The sequence below is a fragment of the Rhinolophus sinicus genome, chromosome 2 (genome assembly GCF_057876585.1).
Source record: "Rhinolophus sinicus isolate RSI-liver-muscle chromosome 2, RSI-T2T, whole genome shotgun sequence".
Taxonomy (NCBI): Eukaryota; Metazoa; Chordata; class Mammalia; order Chiroptera; family Rhinolophidae; genus Rhinolophus; species Rhinolophus sinicus.
The window spans coordinates 20,284,534-20,304,250 of NC_142502.1; the positions used below are offsets into that span (position 1 = coordinate 20,284,534).

Below are 19,717 nucleotides of genomic sequence, written 5' to 3' on the forward strand. Positions count from 1 at the left end.
ATGTTGAAGAATTTTTCACAACAGCTGAGTTTCTCTGGGACTATCACCAAGACCGCTGGTGGCGTTAGAAGGCGACAACCCGGGGACAGCAGCAGCTGGTTTTATTTTTGGTTTTCACCAGTCAGGTGTTTGTAAGTTGAGAACTGCCTGTATTCAAACAACGTGATTTGGTAGTGTGTCACGAACTCCCATAGAAATAATGGAAGCGGTACAGTTAAAAGGATGACAATGAATAGTCCCTTAACATCACGTACTAGAGAGTAAACTTTTAAAGACCTGGGCATGGATTAATGGCTAAGAGAATATGCATATGGGTATATATCGTTCACAGTCTCATGTCATATAAAATTTGAGTCTTGCTTTGAGTACGGAGATCTGGGCATTGGTGAACTTGCCCGTGGAATAGTCATTGTCTCGTGGTGGGTACTGGTTGATGCATTTGGGAGATTTTATTTTGGAGCCAATTGGATTACTGTAATTCATTTGTTCTTGTCAAGGTTTTAATTTATCCCACAAACAATATTATATCACACGTAAGGAAAAGGCACATAACTATCTGATCATATTTTATAATGTATCGACTTGATTTTTAATTTTTCCTTGTATATGTTTCTGATCTTTGCTCATATTCACACATTTGAAATAGTTATAATCATGATATTGATATAGTCCTTATTATCAAAATCGCATTTTCATAAACACTTTCCATTTTGCTAATTTCTATAGTCTAATTTTAATGGCCACATAATTTCAATCTAATTTAATGGTGACAATTTTCTTAAAATTCGCTTATTTCTGAATATTCAGTTTTTCACCTGTGGGGTTGTTTGTCAAAGGGTATGAATATTTTTATTATGCATGTCCCTATTTTCAGATCACTTTATGTTTTCATCACAACCATTTCAAACTAAAAATCTTCACTGCATTGTTGCTTTGGTTTACATTTCTTTAATAATTACTGAGGTTTCTTCATTAATTATATTTCTTTTTTTGAATTGGCTTGTCATATTTTTTTCTAATTTATTTCCTAGTTATTTTTGAAAAATAAGTTTCAGTGAGCTCTGTCAATATGATAATATTACTTTTATTTATACTTGGGCCTAATATTTCTCAATGTGATTTAATGTTTGTTTTGTTATTTTATAATTTTGGCTTAGTTTCATCGAGTTTATCTATTTTTGATGAATGCTTTCAAAGTTATTTAGAAGTTACCGTTCTAAAGGTAATGTGATTCTCTGCTTGTCATTAGTCATGTTGTTTTTTGGTCTCCTATCAAATGGATTGGATTTGTGTAGGTGTCTATATTCTACAATCATGGAATGATTAAGCTAGAGGGTTATTATCAGTTTCTATTTTTAAAATTTGGAGGATCTCGTAAATAATATTTATAGATAAGTGTAGATAGATTGAGAGTTTAGAATGTAGAGAAAAATTATATTTGAGATCTTCTGAACACAGTGAATCTAGCAGGTTAATTAAGAAATGAATTTAACTTTAAGTTTTAACATCAAGAAGTATATTTTACATTTATAAAACACTTTAAAAACACGCTATGTTTGGAAATTATTTTTTCCATGTGTTTTTGAGCATTTATGACAGTGTTTTCAGTGTCTTAATTTTAAAATTTAGATATAGTTTCAGGAATGTGTCTTCAAATTATTGGTCATTTGCAAAAATCATTTTAGCAGACTTTTATTAGTTATCTAAATTAGGCCTTGTTGGTATTCTTCTTCTGAGGCTCAGATTCTTGTTATGTAACTGAGATATACTTTTGGAATTTATAAAGCATTTCAACGTTTTCTTTGTATTGGTTTAATTGATCTTATAATCGTTTAAAAATAACCTAAGTTGTCTATAAATATTTAGTGTTTTTGGTAGATAGTCAAGCAGTATATTTCTCAACTGTATTTAGAGATAGGAGTTCAATATATCTTCTAGTATTTTGTACAGGGGAGGAAGAAATCAAAAGCTAATGGAAGATGATTTCTCTTAAGTAATTTTAGAAGATAAATTGTCATGTCAAAATATTATAAAATAAATGGGCAAGCAAAATCATCGAAACAGTTATTAAGAAAATATAATTAAGTTGGTTTTAATAAGTAATAGAGGAGGAGGAGTCATGCCAGTTGTGTGCTTATGACATATCTTAACCCAGGTCAACAGATATGAAAACCACAGTTTGCCCATGGTTTCTTCACTGATAAATAAAGGGTCGGGATGTGAAATTGAACTGGTTCCATGAGAAAGGTTAAGAATGAAGCTTTAGGCAATTTAGGATTGACAGATGAGGACAAGTGAATAACGAACTATTTCTACAGAATGTTATAGGTTTGATTTTACATTTTTAACGTCTTCCGTATTGGTAGAGATATTCTTGTATGTAGGACTTTCTTTTTCTTTTGAGGGGTAAGAAAGGGTGTTTTATAGCCTTTGATCACATGACCAGTTTCATTGAGTTGTCTTATTTTCACTCAGAAAGAGGGTAGGACCTAATATCTGTAGTGAGTTATGAGTTAGACCTAAGTACACTAATAGGAAATTTATCAGTTTTGATGGTGTTTTGAATGAAATATGACATTCATCTCTGGTTCCGCACCTACTCTTTTTTTTCATAGGTTTTATTTTGTCATTTCAAGTTTGATGTCCTGTGGTTCATGCTGAACAACAGAGTTATGGACACATATCTAATATGTTGTTAAAGGAAAGTATATGTGACACTGACCTTTTTACCCTGACATTGCTTTCAAAATGTTAATTACTATGTTTTCTAGGGAATTATTTTTAACACAAAGTGCATAAAGGGATTGATAAATCATATTTGGGAATGATCAGTATAACAGATGGAAAACAAAAGTAGAACATGTGCATTTACATTCACCTGTATAATTTCCTGTTTCTTCATTCGGAGGTACCTGTCAAATAATACTAATTGAAATTCACACAGAGCGAATTGCGCTTGGAAGTCTAAAACTAGTAGAAGTTGACGTTTGGTGCTGATATAAGCTTTTACATTCATATTTAGTCTAAAGTGAGTGAGCTTGTTCATCTTGTTCAGTTCTTGTCTCTGTTCTCATCTCCTAACGCCATGTTACCGTTCTGCTTCCTTGTAATAGAGCAAAATGACTGATCACTGTTAGGACACTTTCAATCGAACAGATGGTAGAGATTCATTTAAAATAGTAAATTGTCACTGAGGCATGTTTTAGTTTTAGCTATTTTTTTTTTCCTTTGTTTTGGTGGAGCAATCAGCAATAAATCGGGATCAAGGAGTAAAATGGACGAGAGTACGGTAGACTCTAAGAAGACATTGTTGGTGATACCACTTCCTGTAAAAATGACTCCGAAAGCATACCACCTTCGTGGTAATTTCACCTTTTGTTTTGTTCCCTTGGTTAATATCAGATATCAGACTCAGAATGTGAGTAAATGGGAACCACTTGAGTCATTTGCCCTGAGTATTGAGATTCCATATACCGTATTTCCCCGAAAATAAGACCTAGCCTGACAATCAGCTCTAATGCGTCTCTTGGAGCAAAAATTAATATAAGACCCAGTCATATAATATAATATAATATAATATAATATAATATAATATAATATAATATAATATAATATAATATAATATAATATAATATAATATAATATAATATAATATAATATAATATAATATAATATAATATAATATAATATGTATAATAAATATAATAATTATAATATAATATAATAGACTGGGTCTTATATTAATGTTTGCTCCAAAAGATGCATTAGATCTGATTGTCCGGCTAGGTCTTATTTTCGGGGATACACGGTAGGAGAAGTCTCTGAGTCTGGGTACTCTGTATGTGAAATACTGTGTTTGATTTCAGAATTTCTTGAATTTACTTTTTTTCTTTTTTTCTTTTTTGACAAGAAAACTCCAGAGCCTGTGAACTATTATTGTTGTTACTAAGTGGCATGATGAGAGGTTTGACCTAGTAAATAATTGTTTAAATTACACATTCAGTCAACAGCAAGGGTGGATCTGTTGAAAATGTCTTTCCTGGCCTGAAAAATTATATTTTCACATCATTGTTTGAATTGTCTTCAGTGGATGATTTTACAGCATTTAGGGGGCTTATAGTGCATTTGATTCGATAGCCCAGAGTCTTAAATTCTGTGCCTGGGTGTTGTTGTGTTGTGCAGTAGCAATTCTGTAAATTATTTACAATAAAGGGGAAAACACTGGAGAAAAGATCTGTTTACTGCTTCCAGTTTTACAACAAGGGAATACTGTTAAAGTTCCAAAGAAGCTTCAGTGCTTCAGTAGTTGAAATATTCTGCCCTCCTCTACCCCCTCTCTAACATCCTGTTTCATCACAAATATTTATCATTTTATTCATCATTCTCTACCCGCCTTGTGGGCTGTTGTGGTTGCTGTCACCCAGCCAAGAGGCTGGGGAATGCCTATCCACAAGCAGCCTGGGGCATCTGGCTGGGGTGCTCACAGGGTCCTGTAACCGGCTCACCTTGTTGTGGCATTGAAATAAATACAGAATAAGCCTATTTAAATAATCGCCAGAATCAGCCATAACAGGCATGTTGTCTAGTCATAGTGAAAATATACATACTATTTGTGGTAAGAAAAAAACTGAAGTGTACAGCATTTGGAGGTGTCATTCTGATGGGCTTCAAAATCAAAGAAAAAGAAAAACTACTGTATAAACACAATTATTACCTAAAAGGGCTGATCTGTTTGAGTGCTTGCTTAACAGTTTTAAAAAAGAATCGTCTGGCTTTCCTGAGTTCATTTAGTATTAATTGGCTACTCACTTTTAAAATACTTACTATAACATAACACAAACTACAATGATATGTAATACCACAACACAGCATACCATGACATACTCCACTCATTTCAGAAGGGACGGACATCTTTGAAGAGTGTTAGCCAGGAACTTTGCAGAATGGAGTTATGGGTTTTAGGGAAGAAGACCACAGACATGAGATACCCTTCTTATTGCCTCTTGTTATCGGGTATGTTCTATCAGCAGAGCTAATCACTGGTGATGTTAGCCTTGATCACTTGGTTAAGGTAGAGTTTGCCAAGTTTTTTCATTAGTAAAGTTACAAATTTTCTCTTTTCGCCTTCTGTTCTTTGGAAGTCAGCCCACACTTAAGGGGAGAATAATGAAGCTTTACACGTTGAAGGGAAGGAGTATCTACACAACTTATTTAATTATTTACGTAGGTATAGGCACGTGGATATTTATTTTGTTATTTGGGTTATCGTCTGGTGTTGTCACTATTTATTTTGTTGTATGTTAATTTTTTTAAATTTTATTTTGCTTCGCAATCTAATATTACATGGAGTTTGGTGCAGCATCTGTTACCCACCTTTTGGCCCTCTCCCTCCTGCCCATGTTTTACGCTGTCATTCTTCAAATCAGTAGATTCAGTTTTGCTGCTCTGGTTAGCACTCAAGGTAATTTTTATAGTCAAGTTTTAACGTGTGCACTGTGGAAGGAGAAGTCATAATACAAAACTTCTTGTCAGCAGATTCGTGAATGTACCTGAGAAACTGAGACTCAAGATTATGAGAAGGTGTGACTAGGACCGAAAGCAGAATTCCAGGTAGGAAATCAAAATCCTTTTCTTTAACTCCTTTACATTTGATTTTGTAGAAGTCAAATCACCATTTTCTTGGAGGATGCAATATCTGAAAAGGAGAGGTGGCGTAATTATTGAGGTTGCATTAGGAAATCAGGTTGTGTTATTTTTTTAGATTTTGTTTTATTTAAAAAAATAAAGTAATAGCTGAGCTTTGAAGTGAAACTCAAGAGGATCTTGCAGAAATATAGCTATATTTGCAGAAGTATTATAGATATGATTTTGATTGTTGAGGCCTATTTGAAAAAGTACTCATCAGAGTATGAGTAATATTAAGATTTATCATGCCAGAGAAAACAACTACTGGTTATAGGACGTTTGATTAGTTTCACAGAATACTTACTAAATATGGATTGACTTATATTTTGCATTTCTCATAAACTCCCCTAAGATGTGATAAGGTCACAAACTCTCTCTGTATGCAGGGAGGGGCCCCGGGAAAGGAAGCTCACACATCACACTTGTCCTCAAGTTTCTGCATACTGATTTTACAAAAACAAGAATCAGTCTGCCAGCAGCTTCCATTGTGGTAATCTTACAAAGAGTAAGTTAGAAAAAATAAAATAAAGAGTTCATGCAAACATGAAGACAAGCAACTGAAAATCTGAAATATAATACAAGTGGAGTTAATATTATGCAGTGAGTCTTACCTCTGCTCTTGGAGGTATAAAAGCAGTGTGATCCCTCCATCTAAACTACAGAGGTTTCAGCTCCATGGCAACATGAAGAACCTATTCTGTAGGGGGTGTGTATACGCAAATGCATTCAAAGCACGGGGTTGGAAGCGAGTTGGGGGGCGGGGGCGGGGACCAACCCTCCAAGTCTTGCCCACACATTTTTATGTGTGTATTATAATAAGGCCTTTGTGCATGGAGGCCAGATAGAAGTTCGTGTTAGCTGCCCTCTGGTCTTTTACATGATCTAGCTGCCATCACCCAACTCCCTTTCCTCTCCAGATAGGAAGCAAGAAAAGGCAATTAAAGAATGCTGCTGTAAGGAAAATGCTCTTGCCCCTTTCTCTGTTTGGAATGTCAGCATAGTTATTGCTCTTCTGTGTGTCTCTAGGGGGAGTTGGCTGCTGCTTTCCACAGTCTTTTTCTAGAGAGAGCCTTTAAATTGTAGCCTTCAAACAGTATGGGGCTCATGAAAGCCCTAATCAGCTTCTTCCTCTGTGGGAGAGTGCTTTCTGTCAATCATCTGATGTCCTGCCTTCTACTTAAGGACCCTGGGTGGCGTGGAGTGATTGGTGAATTAAGTATTCCTGCCCACAATTACTTAGCCTCTGGCTCAACTCTGACACTTCAGGTTTCTTCTCTCCCTCATGCTTCACAGCCATGCTCATCTTCATCGATCCCACCTGTCCTTTGCTTGGTTTCGTCACTTTGAAAAGACAACTTCATGACTTGACTGTTATCAAGAAATATGTTCATATTTCTGTCCTGCACTTTAGAAATGATAGAATGATCTGAAAAATGTTTATTTTTGCTGTGCTCTAATTTATTTGATCCAGGGGATAAATCGAACGTTCTGCTTTATCCGGGTTAGCTCTGAGAATAATCTATAATAAGTCTTAGACCACTTTAATACCACTTAAAATTTGAGATTTTAAGTAGTTTAAGTAGTTTAGTAGTTAAGTAGGTTTTAATATGGATGGTTATCTGCACTAGGCTCAGAGATTAGAAATCCAAGGAATATCTTCTTTGATAAAGATTTTTACCCTTTTCCTTTCACTCCTGAATGTAACCCCTGTCCACCATCACAGATGTCTCTTGTGGTGTTACCATGTTTCCCCGAAAATAAGACCTAGCTGGACAATCAGCTCTAATGTGTCTTTTGGAGCAAAAATTAATATAAGTCCTGGTCCTATTTTACTATAAGACCAGATCTAATCTAATCTAATATATAATATAATATAATACACAGTCTTATATTAAAATTTTTGCTCCAAAAGATGCATTAGAGCTGATTGTTGACTAGGTCTTATTTTCGGGAAACACAGTATGAGGAAATTGTTGATGAGAGACCTGAGGATCTTATGTTCTCAAGGACACTTACACATGGCTGAAGTTGTTTTCAGCTTATAGTTTGGGCCATAATTCATCATTTCATCACACAAAGAAATGATCTATTTCCCCCATTTTTTTTTTTTTTTCTATTTAGAACATAATCTTTGGTCTTACTGTTAGAAATAAATGATCTGTGACTAAGATAATATATGGATCCATATACCTTCAGTTTCATTTGGTAATTAACTTGTTCAACTATTTTTGACTTACTGGTGTGCTGGCCTGAGCATACAAAAAAAGAAAAGGGATGTGTCTGCCTCCGAAGAGCTAGTGTTCTGGAAGTCAAGTGCAGACTGCAGGATGCTGTAATACATTGTGAAATGGGTTGTAAGAGAAGGACCCACAAAGCGTACCTGTGATGTAAAAGGGATGCTGTTAGCTGATCTTGAGGGGCGTGACAGAGGCATGAATGCTTGAGCTGCATCTTGCAAGATGAATAAGAGTTTGCCTTGTAGACAGCACAAGGAACCATTTTCCAGGGCAATAGAACCCTGACATACCAAGGCCCACGACATGCAAACAGCAGAGTGCTTTTGTGGGCAGTAAATGTTTGTATGGCGAGATTACAGGGTATAGGGAGAGGAGGGGTAGAGGTCACGAGGGAAGGATCTGGAATGCTCTGCAGGGACCAGGTCAAGGAGGGTATGCCATGCCGGTGTGGTGGAACTTTATCCTGTAGGCAGTGAGGAGAGACACATTCAGATTTGCATTTTACAAAGGATGCTCAGGTACCATCATGAGAATGAATCAGAGGGACCCAAGTCTGCAGTAGCAGACGTGGTTTGCCGACAGGTACAGTACTCTTCAAAAGAAAACATAGAGGCCTGAACTAATGCTATGATATTCAGAATAACGAGCACAGGATGGATGGTCAAGCTTGGGAAACAGAACTTGTGACTGAGTCAACGTGAAAGATGGGGGAAGAGAAGTCACTTCTCATGTCTCCAGATGGATGACAAGGTGAATAGTGATGAGGAATACAGGAAAATGAGCAGGCCTTTGAGAAAAGAAATGACTTACGTTTTAGATTTGTTGTATCTGTGGTCATATGTGGTCGGTCTGTGGAAAGATCACTCGTTTTGGGATAAGAAAGAACTGAGTTTCAGTTTTACTTCTCCGACTTATAACCTGTGTACTTTTAGGTAAGTTACTTACCCTCTGGGATCCTTAGTTTCCTGGTCTGTAAAGTGGGAGGTAATAATTATTAGCTTGCTGGCCACTGGTGAGGGGTAGAAGAGATACTCTGTGCAAAGCTGCTGACTCAAAGCCAGTTCTCAAATAAAGGGCAGATTACTGTCACTGCAATGTTCTGTAGGCAGATGTCCAGGCCTGGAGCCCAGCAGAGAGGCTGACAATGCAGAGTCAAGAGCATATCAGAGAGCAGGATTTTATCAGTGGGGCTGAGGCGGCATGCACACTCATTTGTCCAGAATCTTCAATTGACAGCCAGTGTGTGCCAGATTTTGTGTAAGAACTAAGGAAACGAAGTCTGTGGCCTCAAGGATCTTAGAGTCTCTAAGGGTGACACGGAAGGAAATCAAGAGTCTTCTCATTGAATCAATAGATTCAGATTTTTAAAGTTGTGTAATTAACATATATTCAGAAAAGGACAAATACGATTTGATGAATTTTCACAAACTAAAGAGCAAATAAAAATACCAGAACATTATCAGCATTCCAAGAGCACTTCTCCTGCCCTTTTCCCAAGGGTAAAACCCAAGGGTAATTACTAGTCTAACTTTTAACACCATACAGATTTTGCTTATTTTTCTACTTTATATGTGTGGCATTATATGTTATGTTCTCTTTTGTGTTTGGCTTATTTTAGTTAACTATGTTAGATTCGTTCATGTTATTGCATGTAGCAGTCATTCATTTTTATCGTTGTGTATGTATAGAATTCCATTGTGTAAATATAGTAGAGTTTATTCATTCTACCATTGGTAAATTTGGATTTTGTTTTTGTCTACTACAAATAATGCTTATATAATTCTATAGTACGTATCTGTTGGGTGTGTACTTAGAGCTGGAGCTGCTGGATCATAGGGCTTGCATATACAGAGGGTGCCAAAAAAATGTACACACATTTTAAGAAAGGAAAAAACTGTATTAAATTTAGGATGATGGTAACCACTTTGAGCACCTCTTGTAAATGCAGAAGTCAAAGGTGACTTGTATTCATTTTTTGTTATCGATATATATATAGAGAGTATTACAGTTTTTTTCTTTCTTAAAATATGTATACTTTTTTTTGACACCCTCTGTATTCAGCATTAGTAGTTAACTGCCATACACTTTTTCAAAATGGATGGACCAGTTTATACTACCTCCAATAAGACATGAAGGTCCTAATTTCCCCCACCCTGCTGTAGTAGTTTCATATTTTTTTCTTTATTGTGGCTATCCCAGTGGTTCCTTAGCTGTGTGCCCTTGTAGTTTTAATTTTCATTTGTCTGATGATTAATGAAGTTGAGCCTGTGTTTGGCTGTTGGAGTCTCTCTTTTATAATGTGCCTATTGAAGCCTTTTTTTCTGCTCTTCTATGGGGCATTCTGCCTTTCTACAGCCTCACAATTAAACAAGGAGAATTATTTATTGAAGGCCTACTAAGAACTATACTAGCACTTGATTAGAGAAGAGAGCACTGGAGTCATACTTGCTGCCCTCATGAAGTTTATGATCTTGATCACTCCTTCAAAAAGCTTGGCTGTGCATAGGAAGGGTGAGATGGTAGACAGAGCAAGATGAGGGACCCGGAGAGCAATTTTATATGGATGTGAACCTATTCTGTGTGCTGACCAGATAGAGCCACTGGAGAGGCAAAGGTAGATGATATAAAGGAAAGATGACCATTGACTGAGAAGAATCCTGGAGCAGCTGGAGTGCTCTGAGCTCTAGACAGGACTGATGGGAGGGGAGCAGAGGGAGGTGTGCTACAAAGTTTATGGGTAGAAACTGAAGACATTTCTTCCTTGAAAAACTCATTTTTATTTATTTATTTATTTATTTATTTATTTATTTATTTATTTATTTATTTATTTTTGCGAAGGAGAAGGCAAAGTCATTTGCCTTCTGGAAAAAGTGTGGAAAAACTGGATACTACAGAAGGAATGGGGACTATTTGGAGTTGTCCCTGGAGGGAGAGTGAGCTGCCCAGGGCATTGGGAGGTGATGAACCTAACCTTCAGAGGGCTCAGCAGAAGCAGCTCAGTTTTTGTAATTGATTTTCCTTGGACACTCTTGAGTAGGTGATATAGGAACTGAAAGGTCAGTGATCCAAAGTAGGTGGTTTGTAGGATGGCTACACTGAAGAATGGGTGATAAATGAGTTGGGATGCTGGCAAGGGGAAGGATGAAGTGTTTCACAGTGGGATCTAGACAGGATAGTGAAAGAAACCAGGAGAAGGAGGAGGAGAAGGAGAGAAAGGAGCTGGTAGAAGAGAGATAGGAGGGGAAAGAAGAGGGTGAGCTATTGGAAGGGAGGCTTGGAGGAACTGGGTGTCTCTGTGAGCCTGATAGCAAGTATGCGTGTGACAGGGTAGGTGATGGAACATGACTGACTAGAGTAGCCAATCGTATTTACCCACATAGATCTGATTTCCCTGTAAGGTTTTATGGAAACAAATTATTAAGCACATACTCTTTCAAAAGAGGTCGCATTTAAGTTGGAGCTTATCTCCTGCATTATTAGTCACTAAGTATTTTTCTTTAAATGAAGACTTTGAATACGTTTCATTTGAGTATTTTTATCTAATATCAAAAATTGGTTCTTAGTTGGTTCAATAGGTTGGTTTTATGTAATGAGAGTAAATATAGAGACCCAAATGGTCAAGTTTCAAAACAAATGCCCCAAATAAACATCTGTTATATCAGCATCCTCAGCTGATACAGCTTGGGTATGTTCCTTTAAGCAATTACATTTGGAGTTGTCATTTGATCCAACACACATTTGTTGTGTTTTCTTATTGTACACATTGAAATAAATAATAGAGGGTGTGAAAATCTTTGGCTTAAATTTAGTACATAACAAGTCTAAAGAGTGAAGGTCACATCTTCACAAAACTGGCATATACACATTGTTAAAGGAAGAAGGCCTCTGTAGGAGAAATGTTTATAGGAATTGGCAAATTGAAAATCTTATGATTTATTCCAGTATGTATAGAATTCCTCTGGACAGTTTTCTGATGATATAGACTTGGGGGCCTATTCCTGGAGGTGAGGGGTTCTGTAGACTCAACTTTGAGAAGCCTACAGTAGAGCTTCTTGTTTTGGAACAGTGCTACAGTATCAGGCACTTCCCTAAGTCAATGTGACAAAGAAAAAAATAAACAACAAGAAAGGGAAAATAGAAAAAGAAAAAGAGAAGGAGAAAATAAGATGGATGAAGGTTAAAAAAGAGACACGAATTTAAGTCCTGAAGAAATCTTGTATAAATTTCTGTTTTAAAAGGCAAATTTCAAAAGATGCTAGATAGAATCACAGTTTTAAGATTACAAATGAAAACCAATGTGAAATGTGAAGATTGCATGGGAAAAAAATATCAAAAGTCCTTTAAGAGCTAAACTGGCTATGAATTCAAACTCCAAGTCTTAAAATTAAGAAGGAGCTATAAGTTTTATTTTTCCAACAATCTTTTATTTATTTTTATTTTATTTGTCTTTTTTAATCTTTAGTAAATGTATTGGGGTGACATTGTTTAGTACCATTATATAGGTTTCAAGTGTACATTTCTATAATACATCATCTATATACTGCATTGTGTATTTACCACCCAGAGTCAGCTCTCTTTCCATCACCACATATTTGACCCCCTTTATCCCCTTACCCTCTGGTAAGCACTAAACTATTGTCTATGTCTATAAGTTTTTGTTTATTTGTTCCCAACAACCTTCTAAATTGTAAAGTGATGGGTGTAGTACCTGTGATAGGTTTTGGTCATGGAACAGGACTATTATTATAAACAATTTAATTGGATTATTTCATTTTTCTGCTGAATATCACATCATGCCAGTGAGTTGTCAAGGCAACCTTCAGTCTCCAAGATGATTTACTACTGCTGCCTAGGGTTGTCGTGAAGATTAAATTAGGTCTGAGTTCTAGATGCCAGAGCCCCTGGGTTCGAATTATTGCTCTGTCACTATCTAACGCTATACCCTTGGGCAAGTTAATGTGACTCAGTTTCCTCATCTGTAAAATAGGAGTAATAATAGTGCTGATCCATAGAATTATTTGCAGGAATAAATTAGACAATACGAAGCACTTGGAACAGTACAGATAACATGCACTGTAAACATTCAGTGTATGTTATCATGACACATAACTTCTATTATCAAGTTCTCCGTTAAAAGTACCTAAATTAAAAAAAAAAAAGATTATTCAAAATAGGGATATACATATGATTTTCTAAAATTATGGTTTTCTTGAGACTTAATGAAATAACTGGACACCTACTAGTAAGTGTAATAACAAGGCTCGAGGATCTACAATGTCGTGTTAAGACATGGCCCCATCCCCTAGACACTCAAGCTTTGGACAATTATCCTATTGACTTGCTTTTCTTGGATAGATATTATGCTATGTTGGGAGATAGCATAGAAGTTAATTGAAACTATATTTTTCAGTACAAGTAAAAGATAGTGCATAAAAGACATAAAGGGGTTATACTAATACTGGGTCATACCTTGATATATTTCTAAGCATAGCATATCACACAAGAAAAGATGCTGATATTTTTCCAGAATTAGATAGAGTGAAAGGGATGGAACACAGATATGGTATCAGAAAACCTAGATATTCAGGTGCTGACTCTACTATTTCCTGCTTATGTGGCTATAGGCAATTGACTTAATCTATGTCTCAGCTTCTTCACCTGAGAAACAGGCACATAGCCACCCTGCTGAGTAGATTGATTAAATGAGATGTTTGTGAAGATGATTTATGAACTATAAGATGTTAGGTATTTGTATGTTTTCCCCCCCCATGATTTATATTATATAGGGCTTGTGAATTTCTGAAGATCTGTGATTCCAAAACGAACACTTAGGATAATGTAGTTTTAATAGGGTTACAGACACCTTTATTATTTTCTGCAGAATTACCTGTAGATCAATAATGGGTGGGTAACTTGCTGCAGAGATGAGACAGAAAAAAACACAGAGCTTGCAGGTCAGAGAGGTTACATGACCGACCTAAGGGGACGGTTAACAAGCTGTGGAATAGGAACTGGACCTGAGAGTTCTTCCCACTGCTCTCCAGGCCGTTTCCTGACTATTTCTCAATTGAATGGAAGGAGGACAGGCTTTAAATTCAGACCTGAGTTAAAATCCCTGTTCTGTCACTTACTAGTTTAGTAACTGGGGCAAGTTACTAAACCTCTGTGAGCCTCATTTCTCTCATCTGAGAGGGGAGTAGAATGAGTTGCCTGGCAAACTTGTGAGCACTGGAGATCCTGTCTGTAAACTACCTGCCCAACAACTAGCTGGTACATTATTTTTATTGTGATTATACATTGCCAAATTGCAAGGCAGCTTGAATTACATGCTTGCTGAATAGGGACACTAATACAACTAATCATGGCAACTGTTTAACTGAAGGGTTCCATGTGCCAGGCACCATTCTAGGTGCATTACACATATGATTATCTGATTTAACCTCTCAAACAGCCTGCTGACATAGGTATTACTGTTATTGCCACTGAGCCTCTGGGAGTGTAACCACCTTGCCTAAGGTCACCCAGCGAGTTTGTGGTAGAGCAGGTTTCCAAACCTGGGCACTTGTGACTTCAGCTCCCACTTTCCTAAGTACTGAATTATTCCTGTTCCTCCCTGGCCAGTTTAGGGATGTGGGACAGAGAATGAAAGGACTGGTTGTTTCACAACAATTGTTTTTTGAATGGGGTGAGTATTTGCTTTCGGAATCTTCACCATTTGGGTAGACAATATTGGAATGGGCCTGCACTTATCCATCATGTCACTTCGGAGTGTCTTACGAAGCCTCACAGAGCTCCACTTTCCTTTTTTAGTACAATTATTATACTTGTAAGGGCTGGAGTGAGCATTTCAACGTGATAAAAACTGTAGAGCGCAGTCCTGGTAGCCATCGCCATTTTGAATCTCTACTCTCCACTTCTTTCTTAAGTAGCAGTTCAGCCTGAGGACGGAGGCTTACTTTCTTTTTATATTTACACCAGTGGGGCTCTGTGTTATTTATGATTCCTACTTTTTAAAACGGTGATGTCATAGCACAGGATATTACTATTGATCGCTTTAAAATATTTGCTCACATATCTTTTCATTGATCTATTATATACGTTCGATCAGCTGTGTTTAATGAAGATACGTATATCATATCGGTCTTTTCGTTAATTTGCCTTCTGTGTCTGGACATGTGCACTTAGCTCACAGTCCCTTTAAGAACTACTAGCCCTCAGCAAAAATAACCTAGAGCAGCTCAGGTTACTGCCAGACTCCAAAGACTCTTCTGGGGGTCAGATTTCTTATTTCTCTGGCACCTACGGCAGCAGAGATGTAGGAAGAGCTTTATGTCTGCCAGCAGAGGGGTCTCTGTGGATTTGTGCACCAGAGTTTCACCTTTAGCCAGGCACCCTCAGTGTTGACTTCTTCTGGACTTGCCCTCTTCTTTATGGTGGAAAGGCTCTTGGTTGGACCAGTTAAATTGCTTTAAATTAATTGTGACCCCATCCCAGCGCCTGGATGTTGGAGCCTGTCCTTCCTATCAATCATGGGTTCTGTACCTTTTCTTTGAAAAGTAAAAGTGGAAAAGATATCAAAAGCCATCAAAACAAACATGTACCTCCCATCCCAAAGTGAAGGTGTGGTAGTGCAGTGAGGGAGGCCCTGGGAGGACACGCCCTTTTCCTCTGACCCCTGTACCTGCTGCACAGGCTTGTCTCGTAGGCTTTCTCGTAGAGGAATGTTTTTACTGGCTACTCATAAGCCAAGAGAACAAAGAGTAAACAGGGCCTAATGCTCTATAAAAACAAACAAACAAACGGAATGAAATCCTTAATTAGGTCCAGTTTGTTCAATTGTAAGATATCTTAAGAGGCAGTGCAATGTGTGGGAGGGGACAAAGAACCAGCAAAAGCAGACCATCTGGGACCTTCTCTCAGCGATGTTACTGAATTAGCCCCTTGAGAATAAAAGAATTTTAACAGCGAGATGGTATCTGTGAGTTATTCATATTCTCTCATTTTCTCCGGGAGGGAGGTGAGACCCAGAGAGGTTGGGTGACTTACCTGGAGTTGTGCTAATACGAGGTCACACCTTGATATGTACATATCTAAGCTTAGCCAGTCACACAGGAAAAGATGCTGATAGTTTTCCAGAACTAGACAGACTAAAATGGATGGAACGCAGGTATGGTATTAGAAAACCTGGATGTTCAGGTGTGCCTGCTACATGTTCCTGGCTCATAGATGAATTTACTCAGCTAGTTGGTAGTAGATCTGCACTCACAGATCTGGGAGCTGCAAATGTAGCAGGTGCATACATCACCGCTCTCCATCACACTGCAAAGATATGGTCACGAGCCAGGCTCTTTCCAAGCCCCTATTTCCTTATCTATAATGGGGGTGATACTACCTGACATGCCTTCTTTGTAAGGAATTTTAAGGATATGATAAGTGAGTGCAGGAAAAACATTTGTAAAAACTATTAACTTATGTATTAATATTAACTGATATTAAAGTATATACACACACACACATAGGTGTTTGATGAGATATACAAGTATGTACAGTGTGATACCTGTTTAAATTCTGTCGGAGCACATTAACAAAAATCTGGATTCCCTTTCGGAAATGTCAAATACCATGAAATTCCACAGACCCTGTCCATGCAGCGCATAAGGTAAAATGAAGGAGACAGGTCATAAATTCAAAAGCAAAGTTCAACATTATCTGATCTTGGTGTCAGATAAAGACTGTATACTACAGATAGCGATTGCAATGAAGTTGCTTTATTTAACTATAAGTTAAATAGTTTACAAGTGGAAGTGTAATCACCCTTGTAATTATTAATCTTTCCCAATGGGCTTTTATCCAAATTGTGAAGACACATGCATAGTATAGCTCATATTCATAGGAAGTTATTTACTCTAATAATATAGAAGGTATAGCTTTAAATGTTATTTTTACGACTTTCTCAGTTACATCATTTGCACTAACATTTATATCTGACTTGATTGTATGCAATATTTGGGAGTTATAATTAATATTATCTTTATTTGACAGATGAGAGGTCAAAAGATATCCCTAAGACCTCATGGAATGTGAGTGGCAAAGCTGGAATTTGAAGCAAGGTCTTTTGGTCCCAAATCCTGCGCATTTGCCACTATAATCTGTCTTTCTCTGTTGTGGTGGGGGTTCCATTCTGTGGACTGTTTTCTTCATTAGTTTCTTTTATTGATATAGTCATTCATTCAACATGTGCACTCTATGTGGACCTGTATCATGTGATCTTCTCATACTTCCAGGGCTAAATCTCTTTGACTAGAATGGATTGTTTTATGTCTGATTTCTTTAACAGAAGGAGAATTATTGACATTGATACTTGAACCTTGGAAAAAGACTGGTTTGGGGGAAAGGGAGGAGACAGGCACTTAAAGGGAAACCAGTGGTATCAGAATTGAATAAATCTTCATTGTCCAATAAGGTAGCCCCCCAACCTGTCTCATGGGGCTATTTACATTTCAATGAATTGAAATTTAAAAATCAGTTCCTCAATCATACTAGCCATATTCTAAGTGTCAGTAGCCACATACAGCTTCAGTGGCTACTGTATTGGAAAGCACAGATTTATAGACAGGTATCTAGTTCAAGAGCCCTGAAATAGATAATTTTGCTGTCTGACATATATAATTGCATATTGAAAACAAAATTATTCTCTCATATATTTCCATCTAAGACATAATAAGAGCTAGCATTTGTTGAGCACCTTCTGCATAAATGCCAGATATTGGAGTGGGCACATACTGTATATTATTCCATTTTATCCTAACACTATTTTGTAGATTGGAAACCTAATTGTCTAAGATAAGGGCTATATGCATTGAACACAGTTTTCTTTGATTTCAGAGAGGATACTCTTTTGCTCTGCCAGGCTGTCTTTCTATCGATGTAGTCTAGTTGGACTATATCAGGAGTTAAAATTGTCAATGCATTGTCCTATCGGTCAGTCCACTTCTGTTCAACAAACTTGTCAGGCACTCGCTGTGCAGGGAGCTGGAAATGTAACAGCAATCAGCATAGCACAGTTTCTGACCTCAAGAAGCTCCAAATCTAATAGGGAGTTCAGACAGATAATGAACAATTATGGTAGTGCCGGGTGATGTCTGTGACAAGACTTTGTATGATGCAACCGGGATCCATTGAAGGTTTTAATTCAGTCAATTCCATAGTCAGATTTAAGCTTTATAAACCTTGCTTTGGGTCACGTGGAGCATTGTTTGGCAGCAAAGGGAGAACCTAGGGTTGTTATTGTATTTAGCTACGTGAAGAATTGCTGAAGGCTAAAACTAGGGTTATGGTGATGGAATTACGGAGGAGATAGACTGAGAGAGAGGTAACTTGGTAAAATTGTCAGGCTTTGGTGATCAGACCTAAGAGTAAGGAGTAAAGATTGCTTCCATGTAGTATTTACCTTGGGTGCTTTGCTTAGTGAATGTTTGGCCTCATCAACGAAGATTTAGGTATGAGGAGAAGATGGTTTTTTGTTTGTTTGTTTGTTTGTTTGTTTTTGTTGTGTGTGTGTATTCTCTAATCTGGTCTTAATTTAGTTACTGACCTCGTAATTATGCTGTTTGACATTTCAAAAAAAATAAAAAGTTAGCAAGTGTTCTGTAACATTTTTTTTTTTTTAATTTCTTAATTTTCAGCAGTGGTTTGTTTAATTGTGTTGCAGCAGAAAATTATCTCACAGGTTTAAATAATTATCATGGTACATAGGTTCTAATCTAGGGTAAGGAAGTCCCATTTTCTTTTTAAAAAACATCAGTTGTTCTTCTGATAGTAAATCTAACAGGCGTGGAATTACTAAAGCCAGGATTGCTGATGGAAATAATACCTTACGGAACGCAATCAGTGATCTCTGGATTAGTAGTCATGTCTGTGCAGTTTGAAGTGGTGCCTGCTTTGGAGATCTGCATTGTTTTAAAATTATCTGAGCATCCTCACTCTGAGCACCAGCATAGACCCCTATAACAGAAGGCTGTCAAAAGCATGGTTGAAACCTGATAATTTCTAGGTGCTTTGTCTAGTTTTGAGCTATTTAAAAACATGAAATTCTATAAAATACATGAAACATTTTTGGTTCCTGAATCAGGTAATGTTAAGTCCATGCTTTCTTCTTTGGCAAATAAAAATATGTCTCATTATCCTGTCTTTTTAATTTTTTAAATTTTTTTCCTCCAAAAAGGAAGAATGAAACCTTGTAAAATTAAATGGACTGTAAATTGAATTTGTTTTATTATCTCACATTTGATGTCAGGAAGTCCTTGTGGAACTATTGATGATTAGGAACTTTGCAATATTTACGAGTGGAGTGATGCAGGTACACGTGTGTTTCTTCAAAGTTACTTAGCAATGATCAACTAGAGGGCACCAGCGAACGTTTCTATTTAGATTTTTTAAAGTAGGCCACCTACTGTTGACAAATATCCACAGGAGAGAAACGTGAATGCTTTGCGAAATCTTAGTACTAAAAATAATTTTCACCTGTATTTATAGCAGCATTATCATACTTGAGGAAAGGGAGGTAGAACCTAGCAGTACAGGAAGAAAAATGTCATCTCATTACTGTTGCTGCAGACCTACCCTCGAGAATAAAGCCCGTAAGGTTTGTCCGAAGTTAGAGCAATGTTGCTAATAGGTCTTCGCCCATTGCCTGGGCAGGATAGGTAATATCATTAAGCACTGAGATAAATTCTGTCGCAGAGAAATGTCCTGTGGCTAATAATTAACTAGGTAACAATGAAAATCTATCCACT

The 19,717-nt window shown here is 37.0% G+C and overlaps 1 protein-coding gene across 12 annotated transcripts in view; it reads left to right on the plus strand.

Moving 5' to 3' along the window:
* HIVEP2 (HIVEP zinc finger 2) overlaps positions 1-19,717 on the plus strand; it is a 183,935-nt gene that overhangs the window by 35,412 nt on the left and 128,806 nt on the right. For 8 of the 12 annotated variants that reach the window (XM_074333647.2, XM_074333648.2, XM_074333642.2 and 5 more), the window contains exon 2: positions 5,536-5,610. The exons of 3 other annotated variants lie outside the window; for them this stretch is intronic. The gene's annotated coding sequence lies outside the window, so the exon portion shown is untranslated. Of the gene's footprint in view, positions 1-5,532; positions 5,611-19,717 lie in introns of all 12 variants that reach the window. One more of the 12 variants, XM_074333643.2, reaches the window with a different exon arrangement.